Source organism: Mus pahari, chromosome 2 (assembly GCF_900095145.1).
Source record: "Mus pahari chromosome 2, PAHARI_EIJ_v1.1, whole genome shotgun sequence".
In the NCBI taxonomy this organism is placed as follows: domain Eukaryota; kingdom Metazoa; phylum Chordata; class Mammalia; order Rodentia; family Muridae; genus Mus; species Mus pahari.
Window position 1 is genome coordinate 56,815,576 of NC_034591.1, and position 12,823 is coordinate 56,828,398.

Here is a 12,823-nt window from a genome sequence, read left to right on the forward strand (position 1 = left end):
TGCGCTCTCGCTTATTCCCAAACTTGCTTGTGTTCCTCGAGAAGCAAATTGTTAGTACGTATCATGTGTATATCATGAAAAGTCAAGCTGTATGACTGAGTGATATACTGGATTTCTTTGAAAAAGGAACAGGGATTAGAAGTATAGGAGCCCAATCTCTTCTCTATCTGAGAGAGTTNACTCAGTGAGAAGGGGATGTGCACTCTGACCAGACCATCTACCCCCGCAACCTCCCTTAAGGAAAGGACAGTCGCTGGGTCAGGTTCGTCTAGGGGTGGAGACCCTTTTGGTCATGGCCTTAGAGCGAATGATAGGTGGTGTGAAAGTAGGTGCCAAGGTAGAACGTTTGGAGGAACCTGAAGTTGGTGCAGAAGGAGAAGAGCTGGGGGTGACAGGCTCTGGGGAGTCTCGGTGGGGGGAAGCCAAGGTAGCAGTTTGGGTTCAAAACGGCGCAGAAGCAGGTCTACAGTGGAAAGGAGGTGGTTCATAAGCTGGGTCCAGTACCATAGTATCATCCAGGGGGAGTTGTGCAGAGTTCATGGCTAACAGGAGTTGAGTTGGAGAGCAGGAAGAACACATAGCAGGATTGGAACAAAGATAGATGAAAGATTTTGCATAGGTAACCTCTTCCCATTTACCGGCTTGTTGGCAGTATGTATTAAGATCCTTAAAACAACTGGATCCAGACCTTATTGCAAAGGAATATCAATTTTGATGCCTTTAAAGGAGGCGTGAACTTTAAGGGCTCAAGGTTTTCTAGGAGATCCCAAAGGTATATCTGGGGGTACTTCTGAGGACACGTGGTTGCCCATACTCTGGAAGTTCCTGGTATGTTCTATTGGCATCCCGAGAACAACTCAGAAACCAAAAAGGAAATCAGCCAGGCTAGAGTGTCACGAGGACCTCTAGTGGCTTCCCAGTAAGTCTTGGACTTACTGTGGGGAGTGCTCCACCCTGGCCAGGGATTTCAACCGACCCGCTGGGGGCCTGTACAGAAAGAGCAGCTTCCAAAAGAGCAAGATCATGGGTGGTGTCTCTGCTATGTCGGCTGGGTCTAGCCCCCTAGTTCTTGGGCTGAGCTGGCCAGGCTCTGTTCCGTGAACTGGAGGCTACTCCTCGCCAACAGGCCCTGCTGATAGTGTGCCGGTGACTGCATGAGAGTTTTTAGTGAACCGGTAAAATGGGAGAGTGGAAGCCTGGCCTATAAGGCATGTGGGCTGTGCCCCGGGTCAGCGATGGGTCACGTGGTGGAAATGGCAGCAGGTCACATGGTGGAAATGGTGGACAGTCGCACTCCCCCCCCCCCACCTTTGCATGAGCCCTGGTCATTTCTCAGGCAACCCGTGGCTACAAGGCAGTGGGAATCTTACCATGGATGCCATGTTCGGTACCCACTGCTGCGTCCGCTGGAGTGCCCCTCGGGCATACCAGGCGCTGGTGACTGCTGGCTTTTCCGCTCAATCCATTCCCGGGTTTTGGCACCAATTTTATATTTTGGGCGGATAAACCAAGCAGCAGACCAGGCCAAGGTGTTTCACGTGAGAGAGGTTTATTATGCGAGAATGGGGGGGGGGAGATTGGCGAATCAGGTAGAAAGGTAGAGAAGAGGAGAGAGAGAAAGAGGGGGAAGATAAGAAAGAGGAAGAGGAGAAGAGAAGAAGAGAGTGAGGAGGGGGGTTTCCTATTTTATACAGAAAATGACGTCATACTAGTGAGGGCAGGAACTGAGCCAAGTGGACTGTGGGATTGAAGGTCATTGTCCTGGCAACCAGGTCAAGGGTCACATGGTTCCTGGTACTAACAAATACTCATAAGGACAACATTTAATTGGGGCTGCTTACAGGTTTAGAGGTTCAGTCCATTACCATTAAGGCAGGAACATGGCAGTATTCAGGCAGGCATGGTACAGGAGGAGCTGAGAGTTCTACATCTTCATCTGAAGGCTGCTGGCAGAATACTCACTTCCAGACAACTAGGACAAAGCCCACACTCACAGTGACATACCTACTCCAACAAGGCCACACCTACTACAACAGGGCTACACCCTCTAACAGTGCCACTCCCTGGACCAAGCATATACAAACCATCACATTCCTCTTCTCCAGCTGGCACATTCTATTGTCTGTCCAACTACTGATAGTATATGTATAACTGAAATCATTCAGGTTTGCCTTGTTGTGCTTGTATCATTTTGCTTAGTATGACTTCCAGCTTTCCAATGTCATCACAACGACAAGATTTTCTTCTTTTTATGGGTTATAGTCTATGTCTATACCATGTTATCTGTACTGTCTCGTTTTGTGTGTCAACTTAACACAAGCTGGAATTATCACAGAGAAAGGAGCCTACCTTGAGGAAATGCCTCTATGAGATCAGGGGGTGGAGGGCATTGTAGGTGGTGCCATCTCTGACCTGGTAGTCCTGGGTTCTATAAGAAAACAATCTGAGCAAGCTGGGGAAAGCAAGCCAGTAAGTCACATCCCTCCATGGCATCTGCATCAGCTCCTGCTTCCTGAGCTGCTTGAGTTCCAGTCCTGATTTCCTTTGGTCATCAACAACTATGTGAAAGTGTAAGCTGAATAAATCCTTTTCTTCCCCATCTTGCTTCTTGGTCATGATGTTTGTGCAGGAATAGAGACCCTGACTAAGACATTATCTTTAACCTTTTAGCCATGAACAGACATTTAGAGTCATTCTGTGTCTTAGCTACTGTGGATGATGTAAAGAACATGGAAGTGCATGTGGTTTCTTTGAGATGTTGGGTTGGATATCCTGAAGTAAGGCTACTCAGAAACAGGCATTTATATTTGTAATACTTTTATTATTTATTGTATTTTTGAAATAATAATAATAATATATCATGTTGCCCTTCCCTTTCCTCTCTCCAACCCTTCCAACATACCCATCCTTGCTGTCATTCAAATTCATGGCTTTTTTTTCCCCACTAAGCATTGTTATATGGCTATATGTCCCTAAGTATAACCTACTCTGTCTGACTGATATTATTTGCGTGTATGTTTCCAGGGATGATCATCTGGGATTGGGGAACTAATCCATGTGCTGTTCCCTGGGGAAGATGAACATTCCTTAGATGCCCGTGGGGCTGTGACCTTAGTTTTTCTCTAGTCCACTTTAGCACTTCCATGGTTGTTGTATTTGTTCAGCTCGTGTTTAGGCAGTTAGATTAGTGAGACTTTATGGGTGTAGCTTTTGCCTTTACTAAGAGACACAACCTCACAGCAAGCTCCGTGGCCCTCTGGCCTTTATAACTCGTCTGCTGACTCCTCCACAAGGTTTTCTGAGCTTTAGATGCAGGAATTATTTTGTAGATTTATTCACTGGGACTGAGCTCCACAACTCTGCATTTTGATTGCTTGTGGTTTTTTTTAATGATCTCCCATCTGTTGCAAAGAGAAGTTTTCTTATTTTTCTTATTTTTTTTTTTTTAGCAATTCTTCTACTGTTTTCCACAATTATCCTATCAATTTTCATTCCCAGTAACAAAGTATAAGGAAACTTACATCATTTCCAACAAATGTTATCTTCTGTTGTTTGCATATGTCTTGGTTATTGAAATGCCAGCCATTATAACTGGTGTGAACTGCTGTTTAATTTGAGTCTAGATTCATATCTACTTGACAATTAATAGTCAGGAATTTTAAGCTGGTCATTGTGTGTATTCAGGGTCTTTGTCCATTTCTTTTGGGGGGCAGTCAGGAGGTGCTCCAGATAGGAGTTCTCTGTGTAACAGCCCTGACTATCCTAGAACTCACTGTGTAGATAAGTTGGACTCCAACTTACAAAAGTCCACCTGCCTTTGCCCCTCCAGTGCTGGAATTAAAGGTGTGCATCACCACTCTTGACCCTTTGCACCATTTCTTAATTGCTTATGTTTTAAACTAGAGTATCTTTCATTGATCCTGACAGTTTCAAACATGAGAAATATGTCTTGATCATGTACACCCCAGCTACCTCCCTCCTACCTGTTCCTCTTCCCCTCTTCATGTCATCTCCTGTTGTTGGAGCCCACTGAGTCTGGGTTGCCTGATGATCTTGTTTAAGAAGGATAGACAGAGCAATTTCATGGTGCAATGACAATGTCATGTCCCAACAGACTGCACTTCACATGAGTCCTCCAGCTCTGTTCCCTGAACCTTCATGGAAAGGGGTCAATGATCAGTCAGTTTTTCTCAGCACTTTAATCAATTATGAATCTTCACATTAATTGATGATAACTATAAAAAGAAACTCCTCTGGCCAAGGATAACAACAGCATTAATCCATACATGTAGAAGAATTTTAATTCAGTAACATGGCTGCTCTGGCAAGGGGTCACATCCAAAGACCGTCTAGGTCTGTGTGATCCAGATAGAATGATGCACCTTTAATCCCCCTGGATGGAATATATATCTTTAATCCCTCTTGCTAGAATAAAGACACATATTTAATACATACATTTAATCCCAAACAATGATATTTAATTGTGGGGCAAACAAAGTGAAAAATCAGAGATTTGACAAAATGAGTCAAAGATGAGATATGCCCAACACTTACAAGAATAGACATGAAACAGAGGCTACTTAAGAGCAGTGCAGGAGGGCTGGAGAGATGGCTCAGTGGTTAAGAGCACAGACTGATCTTCTGAAGGTCCTGAGTTCAAATCCCAGCAACCACATTGTGGCTCACAACCATCTGTAATGAGATCTGACTCCCTCTTCTGGTGTGCCTGAAGATAGCTACAGTGTTCTTAGATATAATAATAAATAAATCTTTAAAAAAAAAAAAAAGAACAGTGCAGGAAGTGTAGTTCAGTTGAATTCAGTAAAGGTCAGGTAAATGCAGTTGAATGTGTGCAGTTCCGTTCAGTTCCATTCAGTTCACGCAGTCTCTGCAATCAGCCCAGTTCAGTTCATGAAGTTCAGAAGCAGTTTTTCCAAATAGAGCAATTCAATTAGAAACTGAGAGAAGCCAGTTTGAATTAGTCATCTTGGAAAGGAGTTGGAACCAGAATAGCAGAGTTGAACCAGCCAGCCAGAGTTCAGAAAGAGTTAGCAATGGTCATGAGTTTATTCAGCAGTAAGTCTCAGAGGCTGAAACATTCTAGGCCTAGGTTAGCAGATGGAGGCTGGTAGCTAAAGCCTTCAAGGTCTGGGCTTGGAAAAGATTAGATTCTATGGAGGCTAGGAGCTTCCAGGCCTAAGCCCAGGAATAGGTAGAACAGAGAAAGAAATGTTCTGGGCTCAGCCTAAGCAATGTATCCACACAGCTTAGTTAAGGCTCTCATCTCATTACTTCATCATTTATACACACATATAAATATAAATATAAATTTGATTATTTTCTTATTGTTGAGGTATATCTTCCATATATTAAATATTGAGTTCTTATGACAGTGGTTATCAATGGTTGTGGGGTCACCACAACTTGGGGAACTGTATTAAAGTGTCACTGTAGAAGTGTAAGAGGGACCCAGGTCTCAGTAGGCACACAGACCTTCGCACAACTGACTTCATAATGGAACTACCATTCAGGCTGTAAAACTCAGCATGGAGACAGCATCCCTTGCCAAAACTAAAACAAAGGCCTAATCTATCAAAGTCCATATAGTTCTGGAAAAGTCTCAAAATGTACTAGCCTTTGTTTGTTTGTTTCTATAATTCTTTTTCTGGTTAACTGTTCTTCTTAGCTGAAGTATGGCAACCCAGAACATGGTTTTTGTACTTGAAAACTCATCCTGAGAAAGGCCTAGTGCTACACTGGGATCCTGAGCACCCAATGTAGCCGCTAGCTAGTTAATAAGGACTTCTGTTGGCTTTAACCCATGTGCATGAAGTCTTCTCTGGTAAATACCTCATAACAGTTAGGACAAGTGAGAACCACTGTCTTAGGAGGTATTCTGTTTACATGCATTGTCACTCATATTGGGTGTTATCTGTTCATGTGATTACTTACTTCCCTTGTGGAACAGAAGTTTTATACCCTAATGCAATCTCCTTTGTCTATTATTATCACTGTTTCCTATTCTAGAGACAATATAAAAAAATTAATGCCCAGACAAATATCACTACATTTCTATGAGTGTTGTAACGAAGTGTCACAAACTCAGTGGCTGAAAAGAACATAAATAAATTTGCAGTTTTCTAGTTCCTGATGTTAGAAAGTGTGAGGCCAGTTCAATTGGCATGGTTCTGGAAAGCCCAAGGGGAAATCCATGTCCAGTTCCCAGAGGTTGTGGGCATGGCCTGGGTGTGGATCCTTCCCTGCATCACTTCATTTCTTCTCCTGCTTCCTTTGATAGGCTCACATTTCAGAAGACTGTTCCTAATCATAATTGCAATATGTAAAGTACATTTGGAGAGTGTTGGGACCCAAAAGCCCCTGGCATCTCAGTCTCCATCTTGTCCCTGGGCCATCATCTTTTAATTAATGCTATTTTGTTTCTTCTACTATCTTGCTTCTGTTGACTTGGGACATTTTACGGTAGGGGCTTTCTGGACATTTTACAACGGGGACATTCCTTTGATGTCAATGTGTTACCAAGCGATAACACCAGTTTGGCCTCTGCACCTGAGCAAATACCGTTTGTGGTTTCAGCTTCATAAGCCCTTGTTTCCCACGAGTTACTGAGACTTGAACAGAATTTTTGTCTTGTCTCCTTCCTTCACATCTCTGGATTCCAATTTGTCATTGTTGCTCCCTACCTGAGACTCCTGTTGCTTAAGTCCTGCAGGCCTGGGCAGGAGAGTTTCTTATATATAAGACTTTTTTTAAAAACCCAGTTTATTTTCTCTCCACTGAACTCTACATTTGTATGCCATATTGCAATTTTACTAATAAAACATTTGATACTAAAAAAAAAAAATTCCTATATTTTGTAGTCATGTAACAACTTCAAGACTTACATCTGTCCTTATTCCTTTTTGAGCTGATGTTTGTATACTGTAGAATGACTGGATTTCATTCTCCTACATTTGGATATTCAGTTTTCCTACTCTCAGATATTGAAGAGACAACGTTTTCCCCATTGCATAGTCTTGGCACTAGAAGGTTAGTCAGTCACTGGTGAATGCATGAATCTCTTTCGTTCTGCTTATGGTATTCTGCTTCATTGACTTATATGCCTGTTTTTAGATCAGTGCGGTGTTGGCTTGCTCCTATGACTTTATGGTCTGTTTTGAGATCAGGTAACATGATTCCTCTATCTTTGTACTTGTTACTTAGGACTTCTTTAGCTCTTTGGAGTCTTTTGAGTTTCCATTTAAATTTTATGTTTCCTTTTCCTTATTTTTATAAAAAGAGCTATTGGCCTTTTGATAAGGTTTTAATTGTCTATACATCACAGTGAATGATATGGGTTTTAAATAATAGTAACTTCAAATCCATGAATACAAAATATATGTCCATCTTTTGTGTTTTTATAATTTCTTTTATATATATTTCATAAGTCTCAGTGTACCTTCTTGGTTTGATTATTTTAAGGTTTTTTATTATAACTAATCATTTTCTTAACTGGGAAATGCTTATCGTTAGTATGTAGAAGATAGAAGCTACCGTATTGCTTTGAACCCCCACAATGTTGTTTTTCTCTAGTCTTTAGAGTCTTTTATATATAAGATCACTTTGTCTACAAAGGAACAATTTCATTTCTCTTCTCTAACTCAGAGCTTTAATGCTTATTTTTCTTGTCTAATTGCTCTAGTGAGGGCATGTAGGAGTATATTAAAAGGGAGTAGTGAGAGACTCTAAGCACGTTCTAATTTGCTTTGGGCCAGAGCATTCCCAGCAACGTTTCTGTATTTTGCCTCCATTTCCTCCTACACTCTCTTATTCCTGTAGTTTATATAATGGTAGAGAGGGAAGAACCTTGAGATGATTGAGCCAGGGTATTCTCAATCTATAATTTACTTTGACAATCTGCCAGATCATTTTTTTTCCTCTTGGCATGAGCTGCTTTAGATGGCAATGCTTGGGTCCTTGTATGCAAATTGACTTCAGCTTCTGTTATCTTCAAGAGGACTAGAAGTTGGGAGGATGGTATGATTAGCAGCCTCTATCATTACCACATGATTATAATAAATGCAAGAGTTAATTTCAAAATATGAACTAACAATTCTTTTAAGAAAACAAGAGTCCCAAGCAAGTCAAATAAGATAATACGTTCTATTATAGAACATAACGTGATCAATCACTGTAACACTGACAAACAATTTTTTAGCATTGTTCCTAGGCTTTGGTGAAGAGCCATTGCTTGTAGTAAAAGAAGTTCAATGTGCAACAAAATGATCAGCAGACAAATAAGTAGTGTCAGGAAGTCTGGGGACTTTAGCTAATCATTCTCAATATTCTTAATGTATCCCATTTATATAAGACATTGCAGCCCCAACGCATGATTTCTTTCACTAGATTATGGTAAACATATGACATATGACATATTGAGAGCATATTTCTGAGCATCTCTTGACTACTAGGATTTGTCTTTGAAGAGACACACCATCACTAGAGAACAGAAGACTTCAGAACTGGGAAGGTAGTTCAGTTCATAAAAGTATTTGCCTATCATGTACAATGTTCTGAGTCTGCATACACTGGGCATCTCTGGCACTGCTTATGTTGGACATTGTGGGCACATCTGTCATCCCAGCATTCTGGAGCTAGAATCAGGATGGTCAGAAGTTCAAGGTTATCTTCAGCTTGAGGCTAACCTGAACTAGAAACCTTATCTCAAAATGATGATGATGATGATGATGATGATGATGATGATGATAAAGATGTTCATAATTGACAGGGAACATTGCTTCTTCATAGTGAAAAAAAATCCCCCCAAATAATAATCAATTGGAAAAAAAGGCAGATGGTATGGTAGCCCTGCATACAAGAAGAATGTCAAAAAATGCTATATATTATGTTTTTAATTTTCTCTGTGATAGTATGTAATAATAACTTGCTTGAGTTTCAGAGAAGCAGAGTTTATGTTTAATGAGGCCACATTGGCTCCTTCTGACTGTTGCAATTGTTTTTGAAAATTCCCAGATTGGTCAGGAATTCCGTTTTTTTTTTTTTTTTTTTTAATTTGTTTGCTTTTGGTTTTTATTTTTATGCAGACTTTGAAGCTAACAAAACCAGACTTTATTATTTTTTGATATATTTTTATTGTGTGTGTACACACGTGCTTATATATCAACATGCACATACACCAAAACATACATGTGGAAGTCAGAGACTAACATGTGAAAGTTAGTTTTCTCCTTTACTATGTGGGTCCTGATGATCAGACTTAAGTCCCCCAGCTTTGCAGCTCTTGCCTTTACCTGATGAGCGATCTCATCAGTGCCCAAACTAGTCCTTAGGTGGTTGAGTTTTAGTTTGTTTTCATCTGGAGATTTTTTTTTCTATTTCCAGTATTTCAACAGAGCCACTGTTATTAAAGAACACTAGACAGGGGGTGGGAGAATAGGTTGTCATAAAGAGACTTCCTCAGTCACTCCCCACCTTAGTTTTTGAGCTTAGATCTGCTTGAACCTGGTGCTCACTTACTCAGCTAGACTGGCAGGCCAGTGAGCTGTGGGGATTGTTTTGATTCTGTCTCCTCAATGCTGGGATTGCAGCCATGTGCAGCTATTCTGTGCCTGGATTTTCTTGTATGGGTTCTAGGGTACAAACCAAGTCCTCATGCTTGCAGAGCAAGAACTTTATGTGCTGAGTCATCTCTCCAGTTCCAGTAAGGTTGTAAGTTTAGTCTGATTGTGTGTGTAGACAAGCTCTTTCCCTGGCCTCACTCAGGCTACTAAGATTTGTATTCTCCACTGAACAAGTTTAGACAAGGGCTGTGATGAAGAAGGCTGGTAAAGTCAGAGCAATACAAAACAAGGTGCTATTAAAGTTTCAATGAATAGTGACCAAAGAAGCTATTGTGGGGGATTATGTGGGGTCCGGACAAGTGATAGAGAGACCACTAGGGTCTCTATATGTGGGGTGAGAGTGGACACAGCCAAAGGGACCATTGTGCTCATTTGTATGCTTAAGCTGGCTTTAGACCATTTTTCAAAGTCTCTGAGACATACCTTTTTTCTGAGATTATTTTTTTCCTCCCAGGCTAATTGACAGGCCCATTGGAAGGTTTTGTTGTTGTTGTTGTTGTTGTTGTTGTTGTTTTAATACCTTATCAGAAAACTTGCTGGATAATAAACTTCCTGGGAGTTCATTAATATCATGCTTCTAGAGAATACTAAAGCTAGAACTCAGATTTCAATCTTGGACTACAAATTGAATAACATAGTTGTTGCAAGATATTTGATCACACTGGGAACCATAAGATTATGTTGTTTATTGGGGAAAAAAAACTGTCATGGTGTGACTCAGCCCTAGCACACACTTTTAATCCAAGAGCTTTCTGTTTATTGTAAACAGTATTAAATAGGGTCATCCATAGGTCAAGAGTCAGAGCAAATAATCAGTTGCCAGGGAGTGAACATAGGAAAATATCATAGGGAGTAAGAGGGAGTCAGGAGGATAGACAGAGAGACAAGCAGGAAGTAGGAGAAAGGGACATTGAGTTTGAAGTGTTTTTGAGACAGTGTGGAGAATGTCCTTTTGGGACATTATCTGAGAAGGAAGGTCAGCTGGAGGTTTTCTCAGTCTCTCTGAGTTAGCAGGCCTTCATACCACCATCTGACTTCTGAATCTTCATTGGTAAAATTGAAAGGTTGAGTTGGGGTTATTTTGGTTGTTTATTTTTTTTATTTTTATGTTTTACACTCCATATTTTTATCCCACCCCCCACCCCTGTCCACCCTCTGACTGTTCCACATCCCATACTTCCTCCCCACCCCCTGTCTCCAAGTGGATGACCCCACCACCCATCCCACCTGACCTCTAAACTCTTTGGGGCTTCCAGTCTCTTGAGGGTTAGGTGTATCTTCTCTGAATGAACACAGACCTGGCAGTCCTCTGCTGTATGTGTGTTGGTGTATGCTGCCTGCTTGGTGGTCCAGTATTTAAGAGATCTCTGGGATCCAGAGTAAATGAGTCTGCTGGTCCTCCTACAGGATTGCCCTTCTCCTCAGCTTCTTTCAGCCTTCTCTTATTCAACAACAAGGGCCAGCTGCTTCTGTCCATTGGTTTGGTGCAACTATCTGCATCTGACTCTTTCAGCTGCTTGTTAGGTCTTCTAGAGTGTGGTCATGCTAGCTTTTAAAAAAATCAACATTTGGTACTCCAACACATGGCATGACCACATGGACAGAGAAATCACTCGAGCTGAAGACAAACTGATAAGCTACTGGATTTGGTAAGTCACATGAGAAGCCCTCAAGGGGGCTGGTGAGATGGCTCAGTGAGTAAGAGCACCAACTGCTTTTCTGAAGGTCCTGAGTTCAAATTCCATCAACCTGGTGGCTCACAACCATCCATAATGAAATCTAGTGCCTTCTTCTGGTGTGTCTAAAGACAGCTACAGTGTACTTTCATACAATAATAAATAGAAATCTAAAAAAAAAAAAAAAAAGAAGTTCTCAAGGAGAGAGTTAGAGTTAAGATGAGAAATACCATAATACAAAGTGCTAGGACTTTAGATGGTTTTAAATAGAAACAGAAAACGTAAATGTAAATGACTTAACTAAGACTGATGTAACAGTGATTATAATTACTATCAGTCTGGTAATTCATATTTTACCCTTAATAGCCATAGTGGGTTTTTTGTGACAAATATGAAAAGTGGATTGATAAAGTGCAAGCATTAAAAAGACTTATAAATGAAAATAAGAAAAAACATTCAGATACAGATAGAGGAATTTAGATAAGCCTTAGAGAAACTTATAAATGGAAATAGGAAAAAGTACTCAAACACAGAGAGAATTTAGAGAAAAAAACTATTGTATCACTGCATGATGAAATTAAAGAGGAATGACCAAATATTGTTAGAAAACAAACTTTAGTTTATTCAGTTACAATATAAGACCTACCAGCAGATGATAGACACCTCAAAGGTTATAAAAAAATTAAATGGAATCCTGTAAACATATCAGGTTTGAAGAGATTCAAGGAAGAGATTGTTTCATAAGGTGTACATTCATCCTATGTTGAAGCAGATATCAAATTCCTGAGCAACTCAGAACAGAATTATTCCTCAAAAGTGGAAAGACTTGGCAACAGCAATATTAGAAGCTGGTCTTTGGTTACAATGGTGAACACAGTGGAAAGAGGAAGCTAAGATCACACCACAATGAAATAGGGCTAGAGGTATTAACACTTCCCAAAGGTCAGTTGCTAGGTAAAGATCAATAAGCTGAGTTACAAAGCCAGCTTGAATTTGATGATCACATCTTGGCTATGCTATCTAGCAGCTTTCAATGCTTGGTACAAGACAAGAAAGTGGTCTGAGTTGTTTCCTAAAATCATACAAGGTCCAATAGAAGCCGTCACTGATTTTTTGTTGTTGTTGTTGTTGTTGTTGTTGTTGCTGCTGATGCAAAGATCGACTTCAGCTGTAAATAGAATAGTATCAGATTTAGAAGTCCGACAAATATTAATTAGATCTTTGACTTTGGAAAATGCTAATTCAGAATGCAAAGGGGGTGATTAGACATATAAAGGCAAGATCCACATGAATGGGTGAATGGATTCGAAATATGGCTGATAATTGATCTCATGTTTATGATGCTATTCTGATAAAAGAAGTAATTTCTAAATTAATTAATTAATTAATCAAAATGCCAGATGTACTGGATAGTTTTGTGTCAACTTGACACAGCTGGAGTTATCACAGAGAAAGGAGCTTCAGTTGGGGAAATGCCTCCATGAGATCCAGCTGTAAGGCATTTTCTCA